At 33.2% G+C, this 6,712-nt stretch overlaps 1 pseudogene; it reads left to right on the top strand.

Annotated features, from left to right (window-relative positions):
• The first annotated feature begins 215 nt into the window (after positions 1–215).
• Positions 216–5,882, top strand: LOC143061345 (uncharacterized; annotated as a pseudogene).
• Positions 5,883–6,712: the final 830 nt, after the last annotated feature.

Raw genomic sequence — 6,712 nt, 5'->3', positions numbered from 1 at the left:
AAATAAGGAACTGTAATTTTTATTCATATAATTTCATACGGTTGAACGTAGTGAATTAGAGTGAAATTATTTTCTCTTGTCTTTTCATGATTTATATAGGTGTCGTACCTATCGTGTGGTCAGTTTCCCGCCGAAACGGGGGTTTCGGTCATTCAGCACGACAGCGCCAAAGCGATCGGTCCTCTTTTAAATACTTGGTAAATTAATTGTTGGTAATGGTTGAAAATGAGGAGTTAGATGTTCATGACCGTGAGGTTTCACTTAGTGATGTGATGCAAGCTGTAAAAACGCAAGGTGAATTTAACGCTAGTATAAGGAAAGACATTTCCTATTTAAGACAAGAAGTTCACGGCGCTACTGTTTCTGTTGCTTCCCAAGTTAAAAAGTTAAAAACTGAATCCCAGTACAATTGGAAATACGAGGGGAATAAAGTTCAATTCCTTCTTAACACTGAATTTTTAGAAGATCTCACACAATCCATTTGGGCAATTGATAACTCAAAAGTTAATTACGCACGAAATTCTATCAAAGAAGTTATTGATAAGATCAAAAGGCGAAATAAACTTATCAAAATCGCCGATAGCAGCGAAGGGGGATGGGAGACTGTTCGACAGTATGAAATTAACCCAGTAGCAAGTGACTCTGACGATGAGAGCAAAATAAATAAAGCAGAAAACAAGGCGTTACGTAAACACAATTCAAAAGGGAAAAAGGCCGCTGCTAAGCCTAACTTTAATTATGAATCGAGTGCTCCTTCTCAATTTTATGCTACTTTTCCAGCAAAAAATCAGCCCTTTCGTGACCCCCAGTCATGGTACAACGGACAAGCCTTGTACCATGGTCAAGCCAGTCAAGCCAGAACGAGCGGTGTTCAGCGAGGAAATCAACAACGTCAAGGAGCTTGTTATGGATGTGGATCGTTCCAGCATTGGAGAAACCAATGTCCTTTCAACCCAAGACCTGGCACCATGTCGAAACCAAAATAAGAGAGATTTTATAAAAGATGAGTATAGTTTGAATATTTTACCTGATAATACTACGTCAGTTGTTTCTAATATTAATCCGATAATCTCACTACTGATTATTACGAGTATGAACAAGGCCAGGCTAATATTATTGTTAAGGACAGACTAAAAAAATCACTATTTATTTGGGAAAAGTATAGGATGTTATGAATTTATTTTGGACACCATTTTGAACGGTTACAAAATTCCTTTTTACAGTATTCCACCGTCTATATGTTTACAAAACAATCGATCGGCACTCATCCATAGCGAGTTTGTAACTGAAGCTATTCACGATCTATTGATAAGGGGTTTGATTGAAGAATGTGACATTCAACCACGTATTGTAAATCCACTTACAGTTTCTGCGTCTAACAGTAAAAAAAAACGTCTCATTTTAGATCTCAGATATGTTAATAAACATCTTTGGAAAACTAGTGTAAAATTTGAAGATATTCGTATAGCTATGCAATTCGTCACAAACAATTCTTTTTGTTTCCAGTTTGATATTGTTTCAGCATATCACCATATAAATATTTGTAACCCCCATACAGAATTTTTGGGTTTCTCTTGGAAGTATGAAAATACTGTAAAATGGTATTAATTTTTAGTCCTTCCTTTTGGGCTATCTTCAGCTTGTTATATATTTACCAAGATCACTTATAAAGAAATGAAGGGGTGAAGGTAAACAAGTTTTAATGTACTTATATGATGGTTTAGTTACTCATACAAATGAAGATATTTGTAAAACCGTCTCTGAACAAGTTAGACAAGATTTGATTATGAGTGGTTTTGTTCCCAAAAATGAAAAATTAAAGTGGTCACCTAAGAAAAAATTTGGTATTTTTGGTTTATTCCATTGACTATTACCAGAGTATTGTAAAAATACCGGATGACAGAATTCAAAAGGTTTTAAAAGGTATAGAAGACATTGAATATTACACCTTAAAATACAGAAAAGTTCACGCTAGATTGGTTGCCTCTTTGGTGGGACAAATAGTATCAATGTCATATGTAATTGGCAATGTTGCATACATTATGTCTAAACATTTAAGTATTGATATTTTTGAGAAAACTTCATGGAATAATTGTATTGTGTTATCAAAAGCAAGTTTGATACAAATTAATTTCTGGAAAGAAAATTTAGGGAGAGTAAATGCAAAATCATTTACTTCCGAATTTTCATGTCAGTCCGTAGTTTACAGCGACGCTAGTAATACAGGATATGGTTGTTACTTTGTAGAAACACCTTTTAATATAGCTCATGGTATGTGGTCCGAATGTGAGTCTACTAAAAGTTCTACGTGGAAAGAGCTAAATGCCGTCAAGCATATTCTTTAATCTATGGTAGATATTTTAAAAGATAAACGATTCAAATGGTTTAGTGACAACCAGAACGTAGTGAGTATTGTTGCTAAAGGTAGTATGAAACCTGAATTACAGGATATTGCTCTGTGCATTTTGATTGACACACAATATATCCATCGATGCAGAATGGGTACCTAGAACTTTTAATGAGAAAGCGGATTTCATTTGTCGTATTCACCACAAACCATTAAAAGTCTGAAATGGCCTATATCTGTACTTGACTGTACTGATTTTTACTCGAACAGTCTGAATTCGTCTGAGATTTACTTGATAATACTCGACTGTAGTCTGAACCATACTTAACAGTCTGAATGTGTACTTGACCAGTTCTTAACTGTTTTATATGAGTCTGAACCGTACTCGACCTAGTCTGAACCATACTCGACCAAGTCTTAACCAAACTAGACCTATTCTTTGTATCTATCAACTGAATTTTATCAATTTAGGATTTTTTTAAATAAAAATGAAATTTGAACAACAACTTGAAATTAAAAATGTACAGTATTGAAATTAAAATTTCACAATAATCAATCATAATATAACTTCAACTCAATATTAATCAACACTTACATAATAATATATATCAACTTTTAAAATATAAATAAAACAAGCTGATCAAATAATCTAAAAAAATGAATTGTGACTAATATATTTAATATTATTCAAAATTTTATGAATATTTCGAAAGTATTTTATGGTAACTGGACTATTTTCACCATTCACTTAAGCCTAGTATAGATTTATGGTGTCAGTTGAGTTCAGGTAATAATGCAGTGAATGTTTTTTTTATTAAGATATATATAAAATAATATATAAAACAACTAATAATTTTTTTAAAAAAATGAGAGCTTAATTGTTTTGTTTTATTAAACCAAGAATTTAATATAATCATTCTAATAGAATTTCCACAGCAATCCTTGATAACCTTTTTAAAAAGGAAACGTATTCCAAAGTAACAGTAAAATTTTTTTTCAATTAATTTAAGTATTTTTTTGTCAAATTAACATGGCATACATAAAGTTCTTTAATATGTTCTAATTACCTCAGTACATGTGTGTTTTACAGGTAAAAAGAAAGCCCTATTTTCTTAAATTCGTGTATTACTTACCTAGTACATACATGTATATTCGAAAGGCCTTGTTATTTAATTTAAACAGGATGTTGCAATTTTGAATCAATGTTGCTGTTATTTAGAATTTAATACCTCTGACCAGGTGTGATCTTATTTATGAGTTTGCCCCCAAGCAGAAGTTATTCTTTATATTTCACCACTTATAAAAAAAAAAACAATTTTATTTATCTATTTAATTTTATCCCTTTTTGATATAAATTATATATAATATATTTTTTTTTATTCTAAATATAATCAGAGATATATTTTTTTTATAAGGTTAAAATCTTTTATAAATTTTGTTGGCTGTTGTTATATATGTCAGTTAAAAAGAAATTTATTTTAACAGTTAACAAAGTAGAGGATTTTTGGTCTAGTATGGTTCAGACTGATCGAGCATTGTTCAGACCTTTGGTTAAGTATGGTTTAGACTGGAAAAATAGGTCGAGTGCATGTCGAGAATGGGTTAAGACTGTTTCAGACTGGTCGAGTAATAGTTCAGACTATTTTCAACGGCAAAGATAAGGGTCAAGTACGATTCAGTACAGTCAAGTATGGTTCAGACTGGGGTCTAGTAATGTCAAGTAAAAGTCAGACCAATTCAGACTGGTCGAGTAAAAATCAGTACAGTCGAGTACAGATATAAGCCATTTCAGACTTTAATGGTTTGTAGTGATTATTGATTACGACGATTGGGGTGTTGGTGAACAATTGTTTACGTATTTAGATTCCCTGTGGGGACCCCACGAGATAGACTGGTTTGCTAATGATGACAATCACAAGTTAACGGTATTTTATTCCCGTTATTGGACGGGGAACTCGATTGATATTGATGCACTCACTGTGAACTGGAATAGTGTTAACGGTTGGTTTGTACCTCCCGTCTGTTTAGTATCGAAAGTACTTCGTTACATGAGGCAATGTATGGCACATGGAACAATTGTTCTGCCTTTATGGAAATCGGCAAGCTATTGGCCGATATTATGTTCCAATGGTAAAGGGCTTATTAAAGAGGTGACGGGATGTATTGACTGACCTACTAGCAAGGAATACTATACCCTCGGTAAAGGAAAAAAATCAGTATTTGGGAATATCGATTTACCTTTTAGGGTGCTGGCTTTGAAAATGGTTTTTGAACCTATCAGCTACTAACATGTAAAAGCTTTTAAAAAGTGTGTGGTGGTTTATTTCAGCTATACAGTGGTGGTGGTATAAAAGTCATATTTTCTAGACAGTCTGAATGACAGTGGTGGTGGTTTTTATTTCATGAAAGATGAAGTGTTTAAAACATTAGTAAATAAGTACTTTAAGTTAGTTTAATTGTGTGTACGTATAATGTATTAATGTGTGTTTTATTTTTACGTATGTTTTTGCAGGCTTTCAAAAACGACCTGTTGGAATTACCTGCTTCATTGATTGAAAAAGTTTCCTTACTTCCTGATTTGTTAACGGAGAGTAAATCGAGCAACACAGTTCAAAATTATTATTATGGTTTTTTAAGATTGAAAAAATGGGCTTTGTCGAATGGAATATCTAATGAATTTATTTTACCGGCCAAACCAATTCATGTGGCTTTATATCTAGCATGTTTAGTGTAACAAAACCATACGCCCAGTCCTATCAATCACACTTTTTATAGTATAAGATGGGCACATAAAATTACTAGTGAGATTTCTCCTACTGATTCCGATTTAGTGAAAAATATTCTGGAAGGAGCTAAGAGACGTCTATCAGTTCCGGTTAAGAAGAAAGAGACTATAACTCCCGACGTGCTTTCACATATGTTTGATAAATTTTATTGCGAAGATAATCTGTTTAACCAGCGTTCTATTTGTGCCTGCTTGCCATAGTATTCTGGTTTCTTACGTGTGTCCGAATTGTTGAATCTTAAAACCTGTGATGTTTACTTTTTCAAAGTCACATGTCCGTATTTATACAGAAAAGTAAAACCGATATTTACAGAGATGGTGATAGAATAATTATCGCTAGAACCGGCAATAAATTGTGCCCCACAAAGAATGTAGAGAAGTATTTGGAATGGAGTAATAATCAAACGAATTGTGATTTATATTTATTTCGGAATTTGACGAAATCCAAGGATAGTTTTACATTCCGTTAAGACAACAAACCTCTTTCATATACAAGAATGAGGGAGCTTTTTATCGAAGTTTTTACTCCGTTTGTGCCGAACATAAAATCATTTGGCCTCCATAGTCTGAGAGCAGGTGGAGCATCTGCAGCTTGTAATTTTGGAATTTCGGATAGACTGTTTAAAAGGCATGGACGATGGAAATCGGAGACTGCGAAAGATGGTTATGTGAAGGACTCTTTTTCCGAAAGAATGTTGGTTTCACTAAATTTGGGTCTATAGATATATTTTTGAATAAATCTCTATTTTTACATATGATTTTTCCAGTTCTTTGGCACAGCAGCGGCGTTGTAGTGTAGCTTTGCACTTTAATTATGAGTTTTGTATTCTTTATACTTTCACAGTATAAAAGGTTTTTCAAAGGCATACATTATCATGGGGTGACGTACATGAGACTAGTATTATGTAGTGAAGTATAATACAGAATGAAGGTTGTTACAAGAGAAATATAATTTCATACGGTAGTGAATTAGAGTGAAATTATTTTCTCTTGTCTTTTCATGATGTATATAGGTGTCGTACCTATCGTGTGGTCAGTTTCCCGCCGAAACGGGGGTTTCGGTCATTCAGCACGACAGCGCCAAAGCGATCGGTCCTCTTTTAAATGCTTGGTAAATTTTAATTTATTCATTAGTCCCCCTTTTTGATTATTTATAAGATATATATGATTAATAGGACTGGAGGGTTGTTTTTCTTTTTGGTATTATATTGTGTGAAGTATATAGTTGTGTATAATATATATACTCATATGTGTTTATGAATGTGCATCTGTAGCATATTTAATGAACATAGCAGCGGCGTTGTCGTGTAGCTTTGCACTTTAATTAATATGAGTTTTGTATTCTTTATACTTTCACAGTATAAAAGGTTTTTCAAAGGCATACATTATCATGGGGTGACGTACATGAGACTAGTATTATGTAGTGAAGTATAATACAGAATGAAGGTTGTTACAAGAGAAATATAATTTCATACGGTAGTGAATTAGAGTGAAATTATTTTCTCTTGTCTTTTCATGATGTATATAGGTGTCGTACCTATCGTGTGGTCAGTTTCCCGCCGAAACGGGGGTTTCGGTCA

Source organism: Mytilus galloprovincialis, chromosome 1 (assembly GCF_965363235.1).
Source record: "Mytilus galloprovincialis chromosome 1, xbMytGall1.hap1.1, whole genome shotgun sequence".
NCBI lineage: Eukaryota > Metazoa > Mollusca > Bivalvia > Mytilida > Mytilidae > Mytilus > Mytilus galloprovincialis.
The sequence above is the reverse complement of the archived record's forward strand: the minus strand, read 5'-3'. Positions and strand labels throughout refer to the sequence as shown.